The sequence below is a fragment of the Nyctereutes procyonoides genome, unplaced genomic scaffold (genome assembly GCF_905146905.1).
Source record: "Nyctereutes procyonoides isolate TBG_1078 unplaced genomic scaffold, NYPRO_anot_genome, whole genome shotgun sequence".
In the NCBI taxonomy this organism is placed as follows: Eukaryota; Metazoa; Chordata; class Mammalia; order Carnivora; family Canidae; genus Nyctereutes; species Nyctereutes procyonoides.
The window spans coordinates 42,945,730-42,957,964 of record NW_026575139.1 but is presented as its reverse complement, the minus strand read 5'-3'; the positions used below and the strand labels follow the sequence as shown (position 1 = coordinate 42,957,964).

Here is a 12,235-nt window from a genome sequence, read left to right as displayed (position 1 = left end):
TCTGTCTCTCCCTCTGTGTCTCTCATAAACAAATAAAATCTTTTTTAAGAAGTTAATGTAAATTAAGGCATTGCTAGGATTTTATCTCTTAGTATAAATGGGTAAATAGCTATGGTTTAACTATGATAAAACAGCAGAAAAATATGTCATAATATTTTAAGTTTAAACATAGAATATTTATTATTGCAGATTTTTTTTAGAAAGGAAACCCCCAGGTTTGGTTTTATCCAAGCATTGTATCAGGATTTCCTTTGTTGTTTTTTTCTATTTCATTTTCTAGTACAGTTTATTGGGAGTTGCAAAGCTGAATTGGCAAATAATTATAGCCACAATTATCTAATTTTGCTGCTTCCTAGGTAAAAGGATTTCCTCTCTGAGGGTAATGTGGGTAGACAATGATAGGCTGGGTTGTATGCTGCTGAAACCACTATTGTATGTCAGAAGAATGAGCAACAGATAGAGAATTTTGGTTGTTTGAGTTAGTATGGATTTCTGCTAAACCCAAAGCTTGAGAAAAATTCTACCATGGTCCACTTTCTCAGTAGAAAACAGATGGGAAGAGTACTGCCATCATTTATACTTGGAATACTGTGCAACATGGATGCAGACCTGGAAAATAATTGCCTGATGGTCAGAAAATCAAGGAACTAGAACATAATTCAAATCAACAAATGTTTATCAAGTGCCTCTTCTGGGGCAGGCACAGTTCTGTGGCCTAGGACTATGGCAGAAAGCAAGTGATATACAGCCTCTGCAGTCATGGAACTACAGGCTAGGAGAATTACTGATACTAAACATTCCTCATTACAAGGATGAGGAATTATATAAATAAAAAAGGATAGGGGACTATAGGAATGAAAAGTAAGGGGATTTAATCTAGTTTGTGGATGGAAGGAAGACTTAAATCTTTTAAACTTTAAAAAATTCTTAGGAAAAAAAGCAGAAGAATTTAGAAAAGCCTGGGACACCTGGGTGGCTCAGCAGTTGAGCTTCTGCCTTCAGCTCAGGGCGTGATCCTGGAGTCCCAGGATCTAGTCCCACATCGGGCTCCCTGCATGAAGCCTGTCTCTCTCTCTACCTATGTCTCTGTCTCTCTCTCTCTCTCTCTCTCTCTGTGTGTGTCTCATGACTAAATAAATAAAATCTTGTGTGTGTCTGTGAGGATGTTTCTAGAGGGGCATCTGAGTGGTTCAGTCTGTTGACCATTTACTTTTGCCTTAGGTCTTAATCTCAGTGTCCTGGAATGGAGCCTTACATTGGGCTCCCTGCTCAGCAGGGAGTCTGCTGCTCCCTCTCTCTCTGCTACTTCCCCTCCATTCATGTTCTGTCTCTCATTTTCTCTCACTCTCAAATAAATACATAAAACCTTAAAAAATATTTCTAGATAAGATTCACAGACGACTGAATAAAGGAGATTGCCTTCCCTAATGTAGATGACCTTCATCCAACCAGTTGGGTCATAACTTAGAATTAACATGATTTATCAGAAGCATAATGTTACTTAAAGCTACTTAACATTAAGCTAATAATTATTAAAATTTTAAAACACTTACTGAATTTTAACAATATTGATTTCATGTTACCACTCAGCTGATAGAGGAATCTATCAACCATAAATATATTCTTATGTAACTACACAACTATCTATATGAATCTATCTACCATATATTGCCATAGTTAAATCAAGAATGGGATATTGTAGAAAGGATGAATCATGAAGATAAATCAATTGTCTAGGAAAAGCATGAGTTATCAGCCAGCCAGTAAACATTAGTAAATATGATTTATAGAATTAGGAGCAGCAAATGTGTGGTGAAAACAAAAGAAATAGAAAGTGTGGTGCTTTTCCACACAGAGCTTACAATCTCATCCTTAACCAGATCAAATGCCTTGACTATACCACTAAAGGACTTTGGGACTAGTAGAAATTTCATCTGTGCAAACCAAAACTTATATGGGAAGGGACATGGGGCAGGAGTGCACAGAGGTAGGTTGGATTAATTAATTGAAGACATTTTTATTAAGAGCAAACCAGACTGAGGCATTCCTGCTAACAAAGGGGATTCAGCAGTGAGCAAGAGACACAGTCCCTCTTGGAGTTTAGGTATATGACGTAACTGGGAGCTAGTAAACAAATAGTCTTCCCTAAATTTTTCAGTGATGCTTGTGCTAAGTGTCTAAAGGAGTTTAGGTGCTGTGAAGGTATAGGAGGAAAGTTAGGAAAGGCTTTTCAGAAGAAGTGAGTTTTCAGCTTTGACAAGAAGGAAGAACAGGAATTAACCCAATTAAGGGAGAAGAGGAGAGCCTCATTATTAACAGAGGGAAGACCCCCATGAGGAAAGGAGATCAACTCCTCTGAAAAATTGAAAGAGTAGTATGTGTGGTGCATGGTGAGACAGAGAGAATGTAACAGGATATGCTAGATTATGTGGACCTTGTAGGACCCTAAAAACATTAGAAGACCACTACAAGTCTTCAGTAAAAGGGTGACATGATCAGATGTTCATTTTAAGAAGACAGTTCTATCATGTGGCAGATGGACCATAGGAGATGAAGAGTGAAAACATGAAAAACATTACAGGTGGCACAGGCCTCAGGGAATAGTGGGATCAGCCCAGAGTGTTAGTGATGCATGTGGAGAGAAGAAGATGGATAAATACATTTGTTGTCGAAGTAGAATCAATAGAGCAATTAGATGCAGGGGACTATAATAAAGGAGAAACCAAAGTGACTCCAGACTTTGGGTGTGAATGTCTGGAAGGTGGTAGAGTCATTTATTAATCTGTGGAGGAAGATAGAGGGATGAGTTTTGAAGAGAGAATAAGATTTAAACCAAGAATATTTCTTGCAGGAGATGAGAAGTGAGAAAGTACTCCACAAATACCAGAAGAAAATGCTATAGAAAGGCATGAAGGCAGAAAGAAGGCCTTTGATAAATGTGTCTGTTTACAGAAGAGTGAAGAGAAAGGAGGAATCTATTGTAATGAAGAAAAGGGGAAGACACCCTTAAAGGAAAGGTTTCAAATATATTTGAAGTCAACCTTCGTTGAGCCTATGAAGAGATGGTCCTGAAGATCATAGCTTAAAGGTTAGGCTAGAGATGATCCCAATGTCAAGGATGCCTGGCTGGCTCAGTGTGGAGAGCACTCAACTCTTGATCTCAGGGTTGTGGGTTCGAGCTCCACAGAGTGTAGAGATTAGTTTAAAAAAAAGATTATCCCGGGATCCCTGGGTGGCGCAGTGGTTTGGCGCCTGCCTTTGGCCCAGGGCGCGATCCTGGAGACCCGGGATCGAATCCCACGTCGGGCTCCCGGCATGGAGCTTGCTTCTCCCTCTGCCTGTGTCTCTGCCTCTCTCTCTCTCTCTCACTGTGTGCCTATCATAAATTAAAAAATTAAAAAAAAAGATTATCTCAATTCTTTGTTCATGTGGGCAGACAGGAAGGCACTTTTATTCAATTTGACACCCTAGATCCAATGGTGACAAAAAATAAATAGAGCCAAATACTTTTGTTGGATATTCTATACAAATACTAGTAGTATGGCAAAAGGGGTTGTAAATAGTAGAGAGAAGGATTCCAGTTATCAGAAACCTTATAGGAACTGGTTTAAAAACAAGAACAAGAGCAACAGTAATAACAAGGAATACAACTGCTATTCATGGTGCTTCTAATATGTGCTCACTAAGCACTTACCATACTTGACCTCATTTAATTTGTGCCATCACTTTATAAGTATATATTTAAATCTCCATTTGCAATTAGAAAATAGAGCTCAGTGATACAGTTAACTTCCCAAGAATTAAGCAACTAAGAAGTGGTAGAGGCAAGATACAGGTCCAGATTTGATTAACTCTAAAATCCTTGTGCTTTCCCACTAATCACTCCACAACACTTCTGGCTTCAGGAGGAAACATCAGGAAACTCATGGTTTATATTTGCTCCAGGGGGAACCTGGAAATGGCTCTGAGTGCCCGACCTATACCAGGCTTCTAGACCCATCTGGGGTCCTGCTGTAGTGGAAGTAGCTGCTTAAGGATGAAGGGTACTTGAGAGGGACGAATATAAGAATAGGGAAGAAACAGAAGTCTCTCCATTTCTTCACTCCCCAATACAGTCAACTATCTGGATTTAGACTTTATACATTGATCACTAACTATTCTGGTTTCATTTTCTGAATTTCTAGGGTAAGAAAGAGTCTTTGTCCAGACAGCACTCACCTCCCATCCTACATGCCTTTCAGGAAGTGATTGTACTGGAATTTGAATCCAAGTCTAGTAGAATTCCAAAATTCACACCCCACACAGACCTTTGTGAGACCGGAGAAGATCAAAAGGACAAAGACAATGACTGCAGAGGAACCTTTTAGTTTGAACAGCCAGGACACAACGGCTTCCATGGAGGTTTGTGACTAGAGGGAGCTAGAAAGTCTAGAATTTAAACCGTACTCCACTGGCCACAGATAGACCATGACCTCAGCTCCTTCCTCCTTTATGGAAATCCAGCTTGTGGTATATATCACAGGAATGTCAAGAATGAGGTTTGTGGCCTCAGCAATTTCATTGTTAAAAGCCATGAGCCGAAGTATAGGATAGTAATTATAGTAGAGAAAATGGATTTTACCAAGTTTAACTCAATTTAACACTGTATCTTAACAAATCTTGAGTTCCAAACCAATCCCCCACTCATTGGGGATTCAAGTTCACATGTCTTTGCAACACACAGCTTCCTGCCACTAAGGAAAAAGGGCTTTAGAAGACTTACAAGGCTTCATAGACGTCAAATAAGTCTTATGAAACAACATGTTCACGTGTTAAGTGTAAATGAGTCAGAAACATAAGGATTAAATTTCCTTAAAATACACAGGGGTTTGAAAATGAAGGGAAAAATGCTGAGGGCAAAACGTGTTTTGGATTTTGGCAAACCCAAAACATTTGAAAAAAAAAAAGGTTTGATGTTTGATGAAACCTAAATACAGCAGAGTTTGCTCATCTCTTATTATGATGAAGGCCAATAAACCATTTTTGTGTGAAAACAGAATCCCATTGGAACTGCCTGTGGACCCTCACTACTGTAGAATTTGACTGATTTTTTTCATTTCATTAGTTCACAAACTTCCTTACTCACACAGTGGTTGGTGGTCTCCCCCGCATGAGTTCTCAGCAAAGACATAATAAGAGAATACTGGAGAAGATGTCTGGGATTACTAAAACTTCATTTGTCTTATAAAATGTACTTCAGGGCATAACCACTATACAATAAAACATTAACATAAATCATCAAAATAGAATCATGCCTTGTCAAGATAAATAAGAGGAATGTGTTTCACGTGGCATGTCCTCATTTCTTTAAATTGGTTTGTTCACATGCTAATCTGCAAAACTGAACAATCAGACATTCTGGGGTATGAATTATGGCAGTGGGATTTCTCCATTCATAGATTTCATGTCACTACTCCTGATTTCCACTGAAGTTTCTAAAGTAGTCATAAAGATGGGAATAGGGTCTGGTGGATCCTCTAGGAGCCATGGCAGTAGTAGGAGGTGAAAACAGATGACAATACTCTTTTTCTTCTTGAAGTGCTTTCTTAGGGTCTATGTGAGATCAGAATAGAAAACATCATTTTTATTCCTCCAGTCTTAGATTTCTCATGCAAATAAAAGCTCCCTCGTGAAAAGTATTCTGTCCGGATTATTTGGGTTGGCCTTTATTTTGAACTGAAATTACTTTATCCTTGTGATGCTCTGGTAGTCAGATTCGTGTGACAAGCCACTCACTTTTTAAAAGACTTTCATAATGTGTATCAAGAAATGTTTCAAAGACAGATATAAAAATAACAAGAGGGACCATGGATTGAGCGAGTGCTATGTGCCAGCCCTTATGCTAAGCTTATTGCATACACCACACTTTTGAAAGTTCTCTGAGAGAAACAAAATCATCTCTATTCTGCAGATGGGGAAACAGAGGAACTGAACTACATCACTGAACTACATCATGGTGGTAGAGTTAGTATTTCAACTATTCATTTATTTGAATGGTTACAAAACAATTGATTTGCATCAGGCATTATGCCAAGTGTTGGAATAAGACATATCTCCTGCCCTCACAGACTTTACATTCTAGATAGGAGAAGACTTTTCTGATCCGAGAACCTCATTCTTGACCACTGTACACATTTGTCATGGTTTTTAAGTATAATGAGACAGTAATAAAGACTTCATATTGATTTATCTTGGACTTGGTACATAGGAAAGTGTTACGGGGAAAAGGCCATTGGGGAGATTATCATTGTGGAGACAGAGGAGAGTTGCCAAAGCAGAAAAGAAAACCCCTTAAGTAGGAAATCACCCTTCTGCATTTTACGAATTAGATTACTCTGAATTTAAAACCATTTCTAAATACACAATATTGACTTGGACCTTAAATTTTTAAGAATTGTAGGTCTGGAAGATATCCCTCCTGCTCTGTATGTTCAGCTGAAAAGAGCTTCATTTTATAGTGCTGTTAGCAAATACTGCCATCCTTGTGATTTTCCTGACTTATTTGAGGTTTTATTGATTTGAGGGTAAATTATCAGTGAAAAAAGCTTTCAACCCAGAAAGCTTTGAATTGAAAACTTGAGCTGCTTGTTTTTTAATCCTCCAGGGTATAAGAATTTTGGCATGAAAAAGGATCTACACTAAACTTCTCACTTTTATGAAACCGAGAAACTAAGGTTAGAGATTTGAAATACATAACAGTCCTCATGAGAGCAGGCCTGGTCTAACTCTCATGTAAAAGAAGTAATAATGATCTTCTTTAGACCAAGTTGTACTGACCACTCACGTGTTGGAGTCACTCTTGCCCTTAAGATTTACATGGTATTATTTAAAAATTCCATTCCGTGGTCGTAGGAAGTCAAGCATGTTCCTAAAGTTTTCTGCAAATTTTTGCAAATTTCTAAGGGCTCACATTCCCATGCCCACCTCTGGCTCCACACTCCAGCTGCTCCCATATTAGCTCTGATTATAGATGGATCACCTGTCACATTATATTCCTATTCCATGATGTGTTGACCTACACTTAGAACTCAGAACTTTTACTTGATTTCACACTCTTACATACACAGAGAAAGACCCAAGCAAACAAACATTTATACGAAATCTTTATGTATTTATGAGACTTCACTGAGGTTTTGGTAAGACAGAAAGTATATTCACAAAGTCGTGCAACAATCATCACTGCCTAATTTTAAAAGATTTTCATAACCCCAGATGAAGACCCATACTCTTTAGCAATTCTCATTCCTCTGCCTCCATTCCCCGCTCTGGCAATGGTTAATCTACTTTCTGTCCTTATGTGTTACCTATTCCGAGCATTTCATATAAATGGAATCATGTAACATATATATAATCTTTTGGGTCTAGCTTCTTCCACTTAGCACAATGTTTTCAAGCATCATCCATGCTGTTGTATGCTTCGGTACTTCTTTCTTTTTTATGATGGAATAATATTCCATTGTATGGATAGGCCTGTGTACCCTTCACCAGCTGATGAGTATTAGGTTTATTTTCAGTGCTTAACTATTGTGGATAATGCCCCTATGAATATTTGTGCAAAAATTTTTGTATGAACATATATTCTCAATTCTTTTGGGTATATCCCTAGAAGTGGAATTGCTGCATTAAATGGCAAGTCTATGTTTAACTTTTTGAGAAATTGATAAACTATTTTCCAAAGTGGCTGTACCATTTTACATTCCCACTGACAAGGGATGAAAGTTTCAACTTTTCCACATTATTGTCACACATTCTTTTTCTACACATTATTTTTACTATTGCAGTCATCCTAGTACATGTGAAGTGGTATCTCATTATGGTTTTGATTTCCATTTCCCTAATGATTAGTGATGTAGAGTACATTTTCAGGTGCTTAGTGGCTTTTCTATGTCTTCTTTGAAGAATGTCTATTTGAATCTTTTGGCCACTTAAAAAATTGTATTGTCTTTTTATTGTCAAGTTGTAATAGTACTTCTGCTAGACCTTTATCAGAAATATAATTTACAAATATTTTCTTCTGTTTTATTGGTTGTTATTTCCCTTTTTTGATAGTGTCCTTTGAAGCCCAAAAGTTTTAAATTTTGTTAAAGCCCGATATGTTTAGTTTTCCTTTGGTTGCTTTGCTTTTGGTATTATTCTTAAGAAACCATTCCCTAATCTAAGCTTATGAAGATTTATACCTACATTTTCTTCTAAGAATTTTATAGTTTTAGCTCTCTTATTTAAGTCTTTGATCCATTTTCAGTTAACTTCTATATATAGAGTGAGATAAGGGTCTAACTATTCTTTTGCATGTGGATATTCAGTTGTCCCAGCACCATTTGTTGGGAAAACTATGCTTTCCATATTGAATTGTCTTGGCATGTTTGTCAGAAAACCTCCTGACTATTAATTGTATGGGTTTACCTCTATGTTCTTACACAGCAATTCTGCAATCTCCAGCCCTCCCCTGCAAATTTAGCTCTGGATGTTCCTTTGCATGTTCAAGGAGCTTACTAAAGTATGAATATACTGCTCCCAGGTGTGCATCTGATTAAGGTATTAGACAAGAATTAATCTCTAACATAGTGAGAATGGGGAGTGAAGGGGAAGGATGGCTTCTTTGTCCTTCTGGTCACACAAGAATTGACAATATTGTATTGTAGCCCAGTGGTTGATCAGACAGTTGCACTAGTTGTGTGATTTGGAACAATAATTTAACTGCTTTGAGCCTCAATTTTACTTTCTGTAGTGTATATCTTATAGTAGTATTTCTGTGTGGGAATTCCTTCCCAGAATTTCCCAGGGAATGTATGTTTTCTTTAATCTTGGAACCTGTGAGAAATCAGTTGAGAAATTGGGAAAATAGCACAAACTATTATAATTCTCTTATGAGAATTAAAGCTTAATAATAAACATAAAAATATTATAGGCTTTAAGATAATCACTGATGTCACATTGAAAGCAAGAGCAGGAACTGCTATCAGAATGAAAGTCAAGATAAACATTTCCAGAACTGTGCCAGGACTGTGTAGGAGAAAAACAGCCATAATTGAATTCTGCTCAGCCCAATATAGCATGTGTCTATTGATTACTTGAACTGAGACTAGTCTGCACTCAGAATTGCTATAAATGTAAAATACAATTTAAAGACTTAGTGGGGGAAAATAATGTGAAATATCTCAATAATTCTTATTGATGACATACTGAAATGATAATATTTTGAATATTTTGAGTTAAACATATTACTAACATAAATTAGGCCTGATTTCTTTTCTATTTTTAATCTGTCTCCTAGAAAATTCAAATGACATAGGTGGCCAGCATATGTAGCTTGTGGCTATTGTCATATGTGGTAGGAAAATTATTATATAGTCCCGAGTTTCCAGATCTCTGGAAAAGAGAGATCCAGATCTCTCTCCCAGTAATTCAATCAAACACTAATCTAACTGTTATTGTGATGCGATTTCGGAGATGTAAGTAAGGCCTTAAATGTGTTGGCTTTAAGATGGGGGAATTATCCACATGGATCTTACCTAGTCACAGGAGTGTTTTAAAAGCAGAGAGTTTTCTCTGGCTAGTCACAGAAGAAGAAAACGGAGAGAGCACTCCAGCTGGACTGGAAGAAAGAAAAACATCCAGGTTGTGAATTGCCTCTGGGGCCACAGGCAAGGAACTGTGGGTGGTCTCTAGTAGCTAAGAGTGGTCCCTGACTGACAGCTAGCAGGAAAATGGGGACCTCAGTCCTAAAACCACAAGGAAATAAATTCTTTCAACAACCAGTGAGCTTCGAGAGGACCCTGAACCCTTTGATGAGAACTGTGGCTTTTGATTTCAGCCCCAGGGACCTAACTTACAGAAACTATGAGATAAATTTGTGTTATTTTAAGCTGTCAAATTTGTGGTGATTTGTTACACAGCAATAGAAATCTAATGAAGCATGTTACAAGAGCTTGTTTGTGGCTCTCTCTGTGACTAATAATGAGTCATTCTTGTGAATAAAATAAGTATCAATAAATTTGTATATATGCTATACTTCATACAAATCCTATGTATTTTAAGAAAGAATGCGTATGGAAGCAAAATAAGTCCTTAAGTTAGCTGTTTTGACATATGATTCTGTGTAGTGCTGTTAATCTTGCTAGAATATCTGAATGTTAAGTTTTTCCAGCATTATTCAATAATTTTTGCTGGCTTTTTCCAGTTTCTGAATATTCACTATAGGGCATAGTTCTTTACAAGTTTGTCTAAAATATGTTCTTTATAGTTTGTCTAAAATACTAAGACAAAACAAAATAAAACAGCAACCACTACTAAAAGCTTTTCCTTGGTAAATATCACTAACATACAGAATAATTTATGATTTCAGGAACTCACAAACATTTCTGGGATTCCGGATTTCTTGTTTCCTAAAGATTAGTATCTATTGGGAATTTGGAAAAACTGTTTAGTGTTGCTATAAGGATTAAATGAATTAATGAATGTAAAGTACTTAGGCCTGGTCCTGGACAGTGTTAAGTGCCCAACACATGGTATTTATTATTAGTCTCTAGCCTCAGACACATAAATAATGGGAACATAAAGTTGACTATGAACATTTATGTATGTAACTGATGAGATAATAAGAAAGTAAATGATCATTTTCCCCTGCAAACCCATGTCTATCTTCTTACCATTATAAAAGAGTGTGAATTGAGTTTGGAGAGTTTGATATGATTTTATTTGCTTGTTGCTAATAACAATAATAAAAATGCTTTGCAGGATCTGACAATAATCAAATAATTAGTTTGATTCTGCTTTTTGTTTATTTTTTTAAGATTTTATTTGAGAGTGAGAGAGCATGAGCTGGGGGAGAGGCTGAGGGAGAGGGGGAAGCAGGCTCCCTATTGAGCCTGGAGCCCAATGCAGGGCTCAATTCCAGGACTCTGGGATCATGACCTGAGCTGAAGGTAGATGCTTAACCAACTGAGCCACCCAGGCACCCCAGTTTGTTTATTTTTAAAATTCCATTTATGAGTGGAATTTTGTGGTATTTGTCTTTCTCAGTCTGACTTATTTCACTTAGTATAACACCCTCTAGGTCCATCCATCTCTCAAATGGCACGATCTAGTCCTTTTTTTGACTGTGTAATATTCTATTGTGTTTATGTAGCACATTTTCTTTATTCACTCGTCTATTGATGGACAGTTAAGTTTTTTCCATGTCTTAGTTATTGTAAATGATGCTGCAGTAAACAGAGGGGTGCATATATCTTTTTAAATCCGTGTTTTTGTTTTCCCTGAGTGGGAATTTCTAATGGTAGACTTATTGGATCATACGGTATTTCTATTTTTAATTTTTCCAGTAACCTACATACTGTTTTCCACAGTGGCCGTGTCAATTTACATTCCTACCAACTGTGCATGAAGGTTCCTTTTTCTCCACGTCTTCACCAACACTTTTTGTTTCTTCTTGATTCTAACAGTCATCTATCTTGTGGTTTTGATCTGCATTTCCCAGATGATTAGTGATGTTGAGTATCTCTTCATGTTTCTGTTGGCCAGCTGCATGCATGCTTTGGAAAAATGTCCTCTGTCCATTTTTTTTAATCTTTTTTTTTAAGATTTAATATTTTTTTTTATTTATATATAGAGACAGAGAGGGAGAGAGAGGCAGAGACACAGGCAGAGGGAGAAGCAGGCTCCATGCAGAGAGCCCGACGTGGGACTCAATTCTGGGTCTCCAGGATCACACCCCAGGCTGCAGGCAGTGCTAAACCGTTGTGCCACAGGAGCTGCCCTCTGTCCATTTTTGAATCAGATTTTTTTTGGTGTTGATTTGTATAAATTCTTTATATATTTTTGACATTAACTCCTATTGGGTATATCATTTGCAAGTATCTTCTCCTATTCAGTAGGTTGTCTTTTTCCTTTGTTGATGGTTTCCTTATTGTGCAAAAGCTGTGTGTGTGTGTGTGTGAGAGAGAGAGAGAGCTCTATACCCAATGTAGTGCTTGAACTCATGACCCCAAGATCAAGAGTTGCATGCTGTACCAAATAAGCAAGCCAGGCATTCCTGTGCAAAAGCTTCTTATTTTGATGTAGTCAATCCCAATAATTTCCTTTTGCTTTTGTTTCCCTTGCCTTAGAAGATGTATCTAGGTAAATGTTGCTATGACGTCAGAGAAATAACTGCCTGTGCTTTTTTCTAGAGTTTTTCTGGTTTGGGGTCTCACATTTA

The 12,235-nt window shown here is 37.3% G+C and overlaps 1 long non-coding RNA gene across 2 annotated transcripts in view; it reads right to left on the bottom strand.

Moving 5' to 3' along the window:
* The window catches only part of LOC129496175 (uncharacterized), an 86,949-nt gene that overhangs the window by 53,246 nt on the left and 21,468 nt on the right, over nt 1-12,235 (bottom strand). The window contains exon 4 of one of the 2 annotated variants that reach the window (XR_008661677.1): nt 9,490-9,634. The exons of the other annotated variant lie outside the window; for it this stretch is intronic. This is a non-coding gene — a long non-coding RNA (uncharacterized LOC129496175). Of the gene's footprint in view, nt 1-9,489; nt 9,635-12,235 lie in introns of those variants that run through there. 2 annotated transcript variants of the gene reach the window in all.